Raw genomic sequence first — 12,891 nt, forward strand, 5'->3', positions numbered from 1 at the left:
CAACGCCCCGGGGCTCAACTTGTGGTCATGGAGGAAGTGGAATAGTGATGCATCAGCCCAGGATAGACCTGGTTTATTTTTGCTGTTCCCTGTTTTTTATTAATAGCCCTCTCAGTGCACTCTCTAATGTGCCCTGATTCAGATGATAAATCACACGGCCACCCTAAGACTTCTATGGCAATGAGAAATTGCCCTTATGGCTCTTTCTCTTTCATGAACAAATACTTCCCCTGTTTATCTTCTAGAACAAAGTTTTCACATATCTGGGTGCACCATTCATCACCCAGCATCATCTGTAAAGCTTTTATGCCCAAGTTTCACCAACAGAGATTCCAGTTTAATTGGTTGTAGATGGAGTCTTGTCAGGAGTCTTTTTTTTTTTTTTTTTTTAACATACAGTTCAAGTGATTCGAAGATTTGGGGAGAGTGGAGATTCACTCTTCTCTATGGAAGTAGCTCAAAGGAACAGAGCTTCAGAATCAGAAAGTCCGCATTAGGCTCTGAGTGGTTCCACCATGCTGCTTTGTGACACCAAATGGTTCCCTAGGTTCTCTGAGCCTCTGCTGTCTTAACTGTTTGCAAAGTGGGAATGGAAATATAAACCCTGCAGGGCTAGTCTTAGTTTAAAGTAAATAACATGTGTACAATATGTGCAAAGTACTAAACACTGATAAATCTCACTGAGCCATTCTAGACAAGGGCACAGACTTATACTCGGAAGGGTTGAAGCTATTTAGTTGAGAAAATTCTCCCAGAAGCCTGACTCACGTGTTTCTAATGCAAAAAGAATATCTGGTTTTGGTAAAAAATAGCTTTTCTTAATGTTCTAGAATCTGAATATGTTTGCATAAATCCATCACCTAGATTAATTAGCAAGTTGCAGGAAAGGGAGGTATTCTTTTTTCCTCTAGCTATAAAGTCACAGAGATTAGCATTACTTATCAATAATTACCAGTTTTAAGCACATGATTAAATATGAAGAGCCCCATACTTTATTAATAACAAGTTACCCACTCCAGTGTTCTTGCCTGAAGAATCCCAGGGGCGGGGGAGCCTGGTGGGCTGCCGTCTATGGGGTCGCACAGGGTCGGACATGACTGAAATGACTTAGCAGCAGCAGCAGCATGTGACTTTAAGGCACTTTTCTGTGTTTAGTTTCCTCATCAAAACTATTCATTTTTTTTTTTTGTCCTCTCTGAGCTCTATTTAAGTTTTTCCATGTATTCAGTGCTTGGTACTAAGGGAGAAAAATAGAAACAAATACACTCTAAGACAAGAAACTTAAAGCTAAGATAATTTAAGTAGTTATCCTATTAGGTATATTATCATCATTATCATCCCTGAAACGTACAATAAGAGAAATGACAACCTAAAGATTGTATTTAAAAGCCCACACAGCAACAAAGGCCCAGCATAGCAAAAATAAATTAAAATATTTTAAAAATTAAAAAAGTAAAGTATATGAAAAGCAAGTCCACATTCACCTGCTATTATTGATAAATTTTCCAGTTTAAACTATTGAATATAAGTTATAATCACACATTTCAACATTTTATTGTGACTTTTGGGGCATGCATTTTTTTGCCTATGGAAATCTTTCCTTTGCTAGTATTCAACAGGTAACTCACTACAGAGTATAGAAAATTCTTTCACTGTTACCCAAATGCAGACATTTGCTGATTCACCAAAATTCTGCCTTTCCAGATTTTAGAGTTTTCCTGCTTTTCTGATTAAGTTTTCCTTATGTAAGGGCTTCACAAACAAGCAATGGTTGAGAAAGAGATGTGATATGAAATAATTCAGTCAAGAATTCATCTAGAATGTTTCACTTTAGATATGTAATCTAAGAATCTTCTTAGCATGCCTTCTTATCAGGCACATTTTGGTTTCACATTGTACCTATTGATATACTGTACCTTGGGACTCATAGAGGATGCTGAAAGGGAAACATTGAAAAGAGGAAAAACAATTAAATCTAAAGCATGCCCATTAGCAACCTGGTTCCATCCCCTTTCTTCTACTCATTTTGTCTTTCCTACACAATTAGACAGAGATGGAAAGACCATCGCTTTTTTTTTCCAAAGTGTCAGAGCAGATAAACAGGAAGAATAGCCAACCTGAGGCACAGGTCACTTGGAGGAGACCATGATATCACCCAGCATTCCGCTTTATTACCATCATTAAATCATTAACAAGGAAATAATATGACAGGTGAAATGCCCTTCCTACATGTCACAGGTATCACTTTCCCCAGGTTCATAAAATAGATTAATATTTGGTTTATTTCTTCTATCCGGAAAAGCATGGCAAACACCCACCCCCTCCATTCACTTTGTGTATTGAGCCTTCTAGAAACCAGTAGTAACACTAACCAAATACAAGTCCTTTTTAAATAAAATAGAAGAAAGTTTTTATATTCTACATTAAATGTCCCCAAGGGCTTCCCAGGTGGTGCTAGGAAGCCACCTGCCAATGCAGGTTAGACTTAAGAAATGCGAGTTTGATACCTGGGTCCAGAAGATCCCCTGGAAGACAGCACGGCAACCCACTCCAGTATTCTCACCTGGAGAATTCTATGGACAGAGGAGCCTGGCAGGCTACAGTCCATACATAGGGTTGCACAGAGTGGGACATGACTGAAGCGACTTGGCACACAAACATCACCAAATAGTATGGATCAAAATGTGAAAGAAATGAAATGAAAAGTCAAACTTTCTTAACAGACTTCTAACGGATTTCAGGTGCTCATTTTCTTGAAGAACATAAAGAGTCACAAGGCCTGCAAAAAACAATAAAGTTCTTGTGCATATGACATTCTAGGTTTGTTGGTTTAAAAGGCTGAAAGGATTAAGGGAGAAAAGAAGAGTATGGGATAATTCAAGAGGAAACAGGCTTCACTTCTTCTTATTTATTTATTTATTTATTTTAAATTTTAAAATCTTTAATTCTTACATGCGTTCCCAAACATGAACCCCCCTCCCACCTCCCTCCCCACAACATCTCTCTGGGTCATCCCCATGCACCAGCCCCAAGCATGCTGCTGTTGAGAAACTTGTAGAGGTAGTTACTCTGAGCGAGAGGACTTCCTATTACAAACAGTATCCACTCATGGAAGCATCGGAGAAGGCAATGGCACCCCACTGCAGTACTCTTGCCTGGAAAATCCCATGGCTGGAGGAGCCTGGTAGGCTGCAGTCCATGGGGTCGCTACGAGTCAGATATGATTGAAGCAACTTAGCAGCAGCAGCATGGAAGCGTCAATAATATAAGGCCATGAGGCATCTTCATCAGGTTAGCCAGCAGCATCTTACCGTTCATCCACTCTTTGTTCTCCACTGCGTCTCCTTTTCCAGGTCAGTTTTCTGATGTAATGATCTGCATAGACGTTCCAGTTCAGCTCAAAATAGTTAAAAATTCCCTTTCTCCTTCAAATGACGTTTGATTTTCCCAGAAAGTCTTAGAGACAAAGTTTAGCATCCCCATTTTACTAATAAATGACTGACAAGAAGACAGATGGCTTTTCCCACATCTCACGGTCAAAAAGTGGTGGTTTTGATATTCTAAAGAGTTTTAAAGTTCTCACACTCTTTCTATGGCTACACTTATGTCCTTTGGTTAATAAGGACTTTACTTTTTTAAGTGACAAGACGCCAGCTCAAACTGGTTTTGTTGTTGTTCAGGCACTAGGTCATGTCTGACTCTTGGCGACCCCATGGATCTCCTCCCTTGTGAAACCTGGAAATGGAGTTAAATATCCTAGGGTTGTTTTCTAGTTAACCATTCTAAAAAATCAATAGTTTCTATCGCTTTTTTTGTGTCAATATCTAAAAGTGGTATCTGGACACAGAGATGTAAAACTTACAAATTTCCTCCACAGCACCATCTATAGGCCTATTGAATCAATTCTTCATGTTGTCCATCCATTGCTCATTTTCAGTAATTAAAAGGAACATTTTTTGTTTGCCATTAACATTGATTCATATGCAGTCTTAAAATCTAATGATCAATTGATCTCACTAATAATGATCTGAACTGAACTTTTCAAATTATACAGCTGAGCCCTTTGACTCAAGAACTTTGTTGCAAGGGAGCCAGGTATACAAAAGTATATATGTACCCCAAATAGTGTCCCTTTATAAACAATGCCACGAATTTTAAAATAAAATGATGTACTTCTTGAATCAAAATAACTTTAATTCTTAAACAATTCACTTTATCTTGATCAGTTTTGTTATGTTTTGTTTTTGCCTTATGGAGTATAATTTGTGCTAAAAGATTAAACAGTTATCTCTATTTTCCTGGTGTGTGTGTGCTAAGTTCGCTTCAGTCATGTCCAACTCTTTGTGACCCTACAGACTGTAGCCCATCAGGCTTCTCTGTCCATGGGATTCTCCAGGAAAGAATACTGGAGTGGGTTGCCATGCCCTCCTCCAGTGGATCCTCCCTGACCCAGGTATCAAACCCCAGTCTCTTACATCTAACCCGAATTGGCAGGCAGGTTCTTTACTTCTAGTGCCACCTGGGATGCCCCATTTTCCTGGTATTACCTTTTAGCTTACAGCACTGTTCTGTACCAATTTGTACTTGCAAGAACATTTAAACATTTAGTGTGAAAATAAAAAAGATTTTAAAGTCTACATTCTATAGTGGACGCAGTGACTTTTCATTAGGAATTATTCTGCTTGACTGATAGCATATATATACAGATACTTTCAAAGAACTCAAAAATCGCAATTGTAGTGAGAAAAGACAACGGAAAGCATTACATATGACATCGTAACCACTCCTGAATAGCAAATGCATTTTCCTACATTTACTTCTATATTTTGATTTTATTTGCAAAAAGGCAGCTCAGAGAAAGGAAGAAGGTTGAAGTCTCACTGGGAAGAGGCGCTGAAAGTCATCAGAACAGAAGAAAGTGCTCTGGAATTTGGTACAGAGTACGAGTTAATGTGCTTCCCAGGTGATTCAGTGGTAGAGAATCCACCTGCCAGAGCAGAAGATGCGGGTTCCATTCCTAGGTCGGGAAGATCCCCTGGAGAAGGAAATGGCAGCACACTGCAGTATTTTTGCCTGGAAAATCCCATAGACGGATGAGCCTGGTGGGCTACAATCCTTAGTGTCGTAAAGAGTTGGACACAACTGAAGCTACATAGCCCTCAGCACAGCACGAGTTCCATGGCCCATGTGTACAGTCATTAATAACTGAGCGATCACACAGCACAGCTGGTATGCTTGACACTAATGTCACATTTACATATGATTGTTCCACTTGGAGCTGCTCAGGTGGGTTGCTTTTAGTTTCCCAAACTAGCAATTTAGCCTAGTCTTTTTTTTTTCAACCTGCAGTTTGTGATCCAAAGAAGCACAGATGTTTTCCACATGAGAAACAGACCTCAGGTAATACGTGCTTACTATTTCCTCTTTATTCCATAGCTCTATTGCATTGATGTCTACATAAACTATTATTATTTTAATCATCCACTGCCTTCCATCACAGAATTAATTAATAAATGTTTCTAAATCTTTATCTACTAGAGATTCTTGAATACAAATCACCTGCTTCCTCTTTCTTTCATGAATAAGACTTAAACAGTAACACTATAAAAGTAAAAGGTACTCCATCTAAAAAACAAGCCTTTTTCCTATACATAGAATTTTACTATAAAAGCCTTTGAAACTAGTTGTACTAAATATGGTTAATAACCTTAAAATAACATTTGGAATAGTAACACAATTCACATGCCTAAATAAATTGCAAAATTATTCCAATGTAGATGGATAGTTATGGTACAAGTTTTGTAAGAATGTTTCACTTAATCAAATTTTAATGAGATTATCATGCAAGATACTATTACTTCCAAGTCAAAGATGAGAAATCTGAGGTTTGTCAAAGTTAGCAAACATTTCCAAGGCCACCCAGGTTTACCGTATGTGGTGTAAATCAAATTTTGTCCATATCAATTGACTTTCTAGAAATAAGGTTGTATTCTCTTTACAGATATATATTTTTAGTTCTCTAATATGTATTTACATTCTTTAGGAAATCAACAATTTTCCTGAAATTGAAAACATTTCAACAATAAAAATAATCATAACATGCTAATGTATAACTGACGTACACGTGTGCTAAGTCGTTTCAGTCATGTCCAACTCTTTGCGGCCCTGTGGACTGTAGCCCACCAGGTTCCTCTGTCCATGGGGATTCTCCAGGAAATAACACTGGAGTGGGTGGCTATGCCCTCCTCCAGGGGATCTTCCCAACCCAGGGATCGAACCTGCGTCTCTGGCATCTCCTGCACAGGCAGGGGGGTTCTTTACCACTAGCGCCACCTGCGTAACAGTACTTAAAGAGGTTTAAGTCCATCTTGAGAGGGACCCAGCCTCATCTTTTAAAGAGCAACTTTTCTGGATATTCAGACACATACTTCATCCCCTTCCAAAGAGAATGAGCAAAACTCTGCCATTTAATATGTGCAACCAAGTTTCTACCCTCTCATAAATGGAAAAGATTCTCCAAAAGAAACAAGCAAAACCATCCCTATAACATTTCCCTTTCTAGAGAAGCTGAGGCGCTTCATTACATTCCACTACATCAACTATTTACATCTTGACAACAAGCACTTCCCTGCTGGCATCAGGCTGTGACAGGAGACAGGGCAGAGGCGAGGGTTACAGCAGCCAATCTGAATTTAACTCAAAGGACCTCTGGCAGAAAAGTGACTCCATTGATCTGAAACCATCACTGTGTGGTCAAAGAATAATAAAATGCATCCCATTTCATGAGAAAATGAGAATATATTTGTATTAATTACTTTCTTAAAGAATATCAGGGAGCTTGACAGGCTAGGGTCAGGTGAAATATTTCTAGGATGTCTAAAGACCAGGTCACTTCCTTCTTCTCTCTCTCCTTATTTCCCCCTTCTTCCTTCCTGTGCCTTCTCTCTCTCCATCTTTATGCATTTTGTCCTTAGCAATAACTAATAACTACTTTTTTTCCCTCCCAAATGAAATATGAATATGGGTGCAATGAGAATAACCAACACCACCAGCCTGAGAAAGCAACCATCTTAGCATTCAACACGCCTGTCAGCACAACTGCATGTATCATGTAGTCCAACTGAATCTTTGCTTTATTTCCATCTGTAGCCTTCAATTTACAACTCAGAAAAGAAACAATACCCTTCTCAGAGGCCTTAAGTAGCCTTTCATGTTATGCAGTGGTGGCACTGGGAGTTTGTTAAAAATCTCATTTTGATGGAGGAAATGAAAAGTAATATCTAGGAGAAATACAAACTAATCCTAAAGAATCTCAATCAATGCAGGTCATGGATGCTTAGACCGCATCAGTGAACGTTATCATCTAAAAAAGGAGTCAAAGAGCTACAATACACACATGGTAGTGATTTCTAAGAGTATGTGTTCATTTGTTGTTACTGTTCGGTCACCAAGTCATGTCCAACTCTTTGCCACCCCGTGGACTGCAGAACTCCAGGCCTCCCTTATGTGTTCATAATTTGTGTTCATTAGCATTGTAAATTAGCCTTATGATAGCCTAAAGCATTACATGTTTCTATTTGTCTGTTTTGTGGAAATCAGCACTATACTTAGATGAAAAAAAAAAAAAAACAACTTTTCTAATTTATGTGAATGGATTCTTGAGGCTTGAGCTAAACCTCCCAGTGACAACATCATGCACAGAGCACGTAATGCATTTTAAAAAGGCAGCATATATCAAAGTTTGTAAATGAAAATTATAATAAGGTTTTCTGTAAAACTCTGATATCTCTGAATAATGGTTCTAATGATAACTGTTGTTCTGTTGTTCAGTTGCTAAGTCGTGTCCACCTCTTTGCCACCTCATGGACGACAGCCACTGGGCCTCTCTGTCTTTCACTATCTCTCAGAGTTTGCTCAAACTCATATCCATTGAATTGGTGATGCCTTCCAACCATCTCATCCTCTAAAGTCCCCTTCTCCTCCTTCCCTCAATCTTTCTCAGCATCAGGGTCTTTTCCACCTCTCTGCATCAGGTGGCCAAAGTATTGGAGCTTCAGCTTCATTATCAGTCTTTCCAATGAATATTTATGGTTGATTTCCTTTAGGATTGCCTGGTTTGATCTCTTTTCTGTTCAAGAGACTCTCAAGAGTCTTCTCTAGCACCACAGTTCAAAAGCATCAATTCTTTGGCACACAGCCTTCTTTTGGCCCAATTCTCACATCTGTACATGACTACTGGAAAAGACCGTAGCTTTGACTATACTCATTTTGTCAGCAAAGTAACATCTCTGCTTTTTAATACTCTGTCTAGATTTGTCATAGTTTTCCTTCCAAGGAGCAAGCATCTTTTAATTTTGTGGCTGCAGTCACCATCCACAGTCATTTTGGAGCCCAGGAAAATAAAATCTGCCACTGCTTCTACTTTTCCCCTTCTATTTGCCATGAAGTGATGGGACTGGATGTCACGATCTTCATTTTTTGAATGTTGAGATTTAAGCCAGACTTTTCACTAAGAAATTCTTTAGTCCCTCTTCACTTTCTGCCATTAGAGGGGTATTGTCTACTAAAGATGACTAGGAAATGTATTTTGATGTTGTAGGTAAAGTATCTGAATTAAATTGTTTCATCAAACATGAGAGCAGAAAAAAAGCAATATTTCTAAATATTTTTATTTCCTATAACATAATTTAAATGTATTTACACTTTCAATAAAATCTATTTAATAAATAAAACCATAAATTAAATATAAGTAGACATTTTCCAACATTATCTATGTTTTGTATTATAACTGACAAAATTAACTTTTTCAGACTTATTATAGAGAAAATAAGGTTCATTTTAGACTGAGAATCATACATGCTATAATAGCTGCTGATAAGAAAACTTCATAATTTAAGAAAAATAATTAAAACTCTGATGTAATCAGAAGTATTTGAATTCTGTTATACTGGCTTTCCTATTTGGAACCAGTCTGTTGTTGCATGTCCAATTCTAACTGTTGCTTCCTGACCTGCATACACATTTCTCAAGAAGCAGGTCAAGTGGTCTGGTATTCCCATTTCTAAAGCCCCTGTGCTCAGACACCATACAATATTCAGTACTTGGAAGGAACATGAAATAATTTAAAACTCTGCATCATAAATAACTCATAAAAGATAGATATACCTAATTTTCTTACTTTTGAGGACAAATGTATATCTGTGGGTTGAAACCTCAAAACTATTTTTTGAGTTAAGAGCTCAGAATTTATTCTTTGACATAATTGCCCCTGATTTGGTCCTGTTTCCTACACAGCAGGAACCACTGTTTCCAGCAACACTGGAAGGACAGACAATCCTGCACTGTATTGCTCTTACAGCTTTGAGGTCTTTGAATTTGTTCTTTCCTCTGCTTAAATTCACTGATAAATGGCAAACCTCTACGCTACTTTGTTCTGCCCTGATACACTGCAAGAATTCCATCAAAATAAGCCTTAACTTTCTTGAATAGACCACGTTTTTATTAGCACTGTAGGAAATAGCTTCACCCTCTCTGAGAAGTCAGAAAACAAACATACTTCTATGTAAAGTAAAATATAAAGCAACATGTCACACTTATAATGGCAGGTACTGTAAATAATTTACATTCATTATTTTACATTATTGACACATATTTCTCTACAAATCTCTACCTCTCTACAGAAGAGGTACAACTGAGGCCAAGAGGTTAGGTGGTATGCCTAAAGTCATACAAACAGTAAGTGGCAGAGCTTGAACTCAAATCTAGGCAATCTGGGTATACAATATGTATTCTCCTCCATTGTATTAATCGCCCATTTCACCTACTTTCAAAAATCATTTGATCAGTTGAGGTATTCTTAATCAGTTATCTAGAAACTAAAGGCTGGTCATTCAACAGTAATTGGGTTCCAGCTATGAGTTATGCATAACCCATAACCTGAATATTATTTCCTGACATATTATTTTTATTTGACAAGAGCCATTCCATTTAACATTCACTTATTTTCTCAGAAACTTACAATCCTTATAAAAACAGTAAAGATCCAGATAAATCAAGACATATAATTGCTAAAGAGAACTGTCTCTAACAAGTAACAGAATTTTTTTTTCCTTTTTCAAGAATGCTCTGATTTTAAAGATGGGGTAAAATGTTCTGGCTTAAAATAACATCTAGCTAGCATCCCTTTTACAACTTCTCTTAACTTTCCCCAAATTCATCTCTCAGAGAAGAGATTTCATAACAATCTTGATCTTATATAGGACTATCTGATGCTCTGTCACCGAAATGTAGAAGGGCTTCCACTAAATTTCAAAGTAAGAGAAAAGAACATGAATTGTACAACAAAATTGATATTGCACCAGTACTTTGCATTAGATGTTGTGCAAAGCTACTCTCCTGAAATCAGGATTTAGCCAAGTCTCACTATCTCCTCCCTTTTTCAAAATTAATATGCATTACATACATTATTAAACATTAATATACAATAGGCAAATGGGCTTCTGCAAGGCTATTCCTTCTGTTTCTTGAGGCAACCAAAATATCTTTCTCAGGTCCCCTAATGGTATAATACTTCCATTCTAGATCTAGGAAAAGACTGCAACCTCCAAAATGTAACAAAGCTGGAATTTGTCTAAGCTCATACTGCTTGAAGCTCAACAGGCCAGTAAATCAAGAGATGATGTTGGGGCAAGGAATAATGAGTGAATTTATTCAGAAAGCCAGAAGACTGAGAAATAGTGGATGAGTGTCCCAAGATTGTCAGGAGAAATATCAATAAATATCAATATCAGTAGTGAAGGACAGGGAAGCTAGGTCTGACAGACTGTGGTTCACTGAAGGAGGGAATGGCAAACCACTTCAGTATTCTTGCCTTGGGAACCCCATGAACAGTATGAAAAGGCAAAATGATAGGATACTGAAAGCGGAACTCCCCAGATCAGTATGTGCCCAATATCCTACTGGAGATCAGTGGAGAAATAACTTCAGAAAGAATGAAGGGATGGAGCCAAAGCAAAAACAATACCCAGTTGTGGATGCTACTGGTGATAGAAGCAAGATCCAATGACATAAAGAGCAATATTGCATAGGAACCTGGAATGTCAGGTCCATGAATCAAGGAAAATTGGAAGTGGTCAAGCAGGAGATGGCAAGAGTGAAAGTCGACATTCTAGGAATAAGCTAACTAAAATGGACTGGAATGGGTGAAGGTGATGAAAGAGAGCGAAAAAGCTGGCTTAAAATTCAACATTCAAAAAACAAAGATCATGGCATCCAGTCCTATCACGTTATGGCAAATAGATGGGGAAACAATGGAAACAGCGACAGACATTATTTTCTTGGGCTCCAGAATCACTGCAGATGGTGACTACAGCCATGAAATTAAGAGATGCTTGCTCCTTGGAAGAAAAGCTATGACAAACCTAGACAGCATATTAAAAAGCAGAGACATCACTTTGCCAACAAAGATCACTATAGTCAAAGCTATGGTTTTTCCAGTAGTCATGTACGGATGTGAGAGCTGGACCATAAGCAAGGCAGAGCGTCAAAGAATTGATACTTTTGAACTGCGGTGTTAGAGAAGACTCTTGAGAGTCCCTTGGACAGCAAGGAGATCAGACCAGTCAATCCTTAAGAAAATCAATCCCGAATATTCATTGGAAGGACTGATGCTGATGCTGAATCTCCAATACTTTGGCCACCTGATGTGAAGAGCTGACTCCTTAGAAAAGATGCTGATGCTGGGAAAGATTAAAGGCAGGAGGAAAGGGGGATGACAGAGAATGAAATGGTTGGATGGCATTACCAAGCTGATGGACATGAGTTTGAGCAAACTCTGGGAGATGAAGAACAAGGAAGTCTGGCATGCTGCAGTCCATGGGATCGCAAAGAGTGGGACACGACTGAGCAGCTGAACAAATCCTTGTGTGTGTGCTAAGTTGCTTCAGTTGTGTCCGACTCTTTGTGACTCTATGGACTGTAGCCTGTCAGGCACCTCTGTCCATGGGATTCTCCAGGCAAGAATACTGAAGTTGTTGTTATGCCCTCCTCCAGGGGATCTTCCTGACCCAGGGATCAAATCCTAGTCTCTTATGTTTCCTCCATTGGCAGGTGGGTTCTTTACCAGTAGCACTACCTGGAAAGCTCCTATAGCCATGCTTAACTCTTCTTATATCTGGAGCACAAGCATTTTGGAAAATTCAAAAAGGTCTAACTAAGTTGGTCCATACCCTATTTCCTAGTTTCTTTCAACAGTCTCCATTTTTAAAATAAAACATTATCCAAAATGTCAACAGTAAGTAAAAATGAGAAATATCCACTATATGTATGGTAAACTTTGGACAACAGGAAGATCAAACCAATCAATTCTAAAGGAAATCGACCCTGAATATTCCCTGGAAGGAATGAGGCTGAAGCTGAAACTCCAAAACTTTGGCAACCTAATGTGAAGAGCCAGCTCTTTGGAGAAGACTCTAATGCTGGGAAAGATTGAGGGCAGGAGGAGAATGGGATGACAGAGGATGAGATGGCTACATGGCATCACAGATTCAATGAACATGAGTTTAAGCAAACTCCAGGAGACAGTGAAGGACAGGGAAGCCAGGTGTGCTGCAGTCCATGGGGTTGCAAAGAGTCAGACACGACTGAGTGACTGAACAACAACAAAAATCTATTACAAGTCAAATGGGCAAAACCCCTTAAAACCCAAGTATTAAAAAGTTATACTAACTCACCATAAAAGGAAACAAATAGAAAAGCATAATACACAGACAGTCACATTGTCTAATAATATAACTCATTACACTGAGGTGACATTTTTAAAAAATAGGAAGTCAGAAAAAACTGTAGAAAGAAAAGAGGGAAAAAAAGTTTACATATACCTCATGTTGATGA

This window comes from Ovis aries, chromosome 10, assembly GCF_016772045.2.
Source record: "Ovis aries strain OAR_USU_Benz2616 breed Rambouillet chromosome 10, ARS-UI_Ramb_v3.0, whole genome shotgun sequence".
Taxonomy (NCBI): domain Eukaryota; kingdom Metazoa; phylum Chordata; class Mammalia; order Artiodactyla; family Bovidae; genus Ovis; species Ovis aries.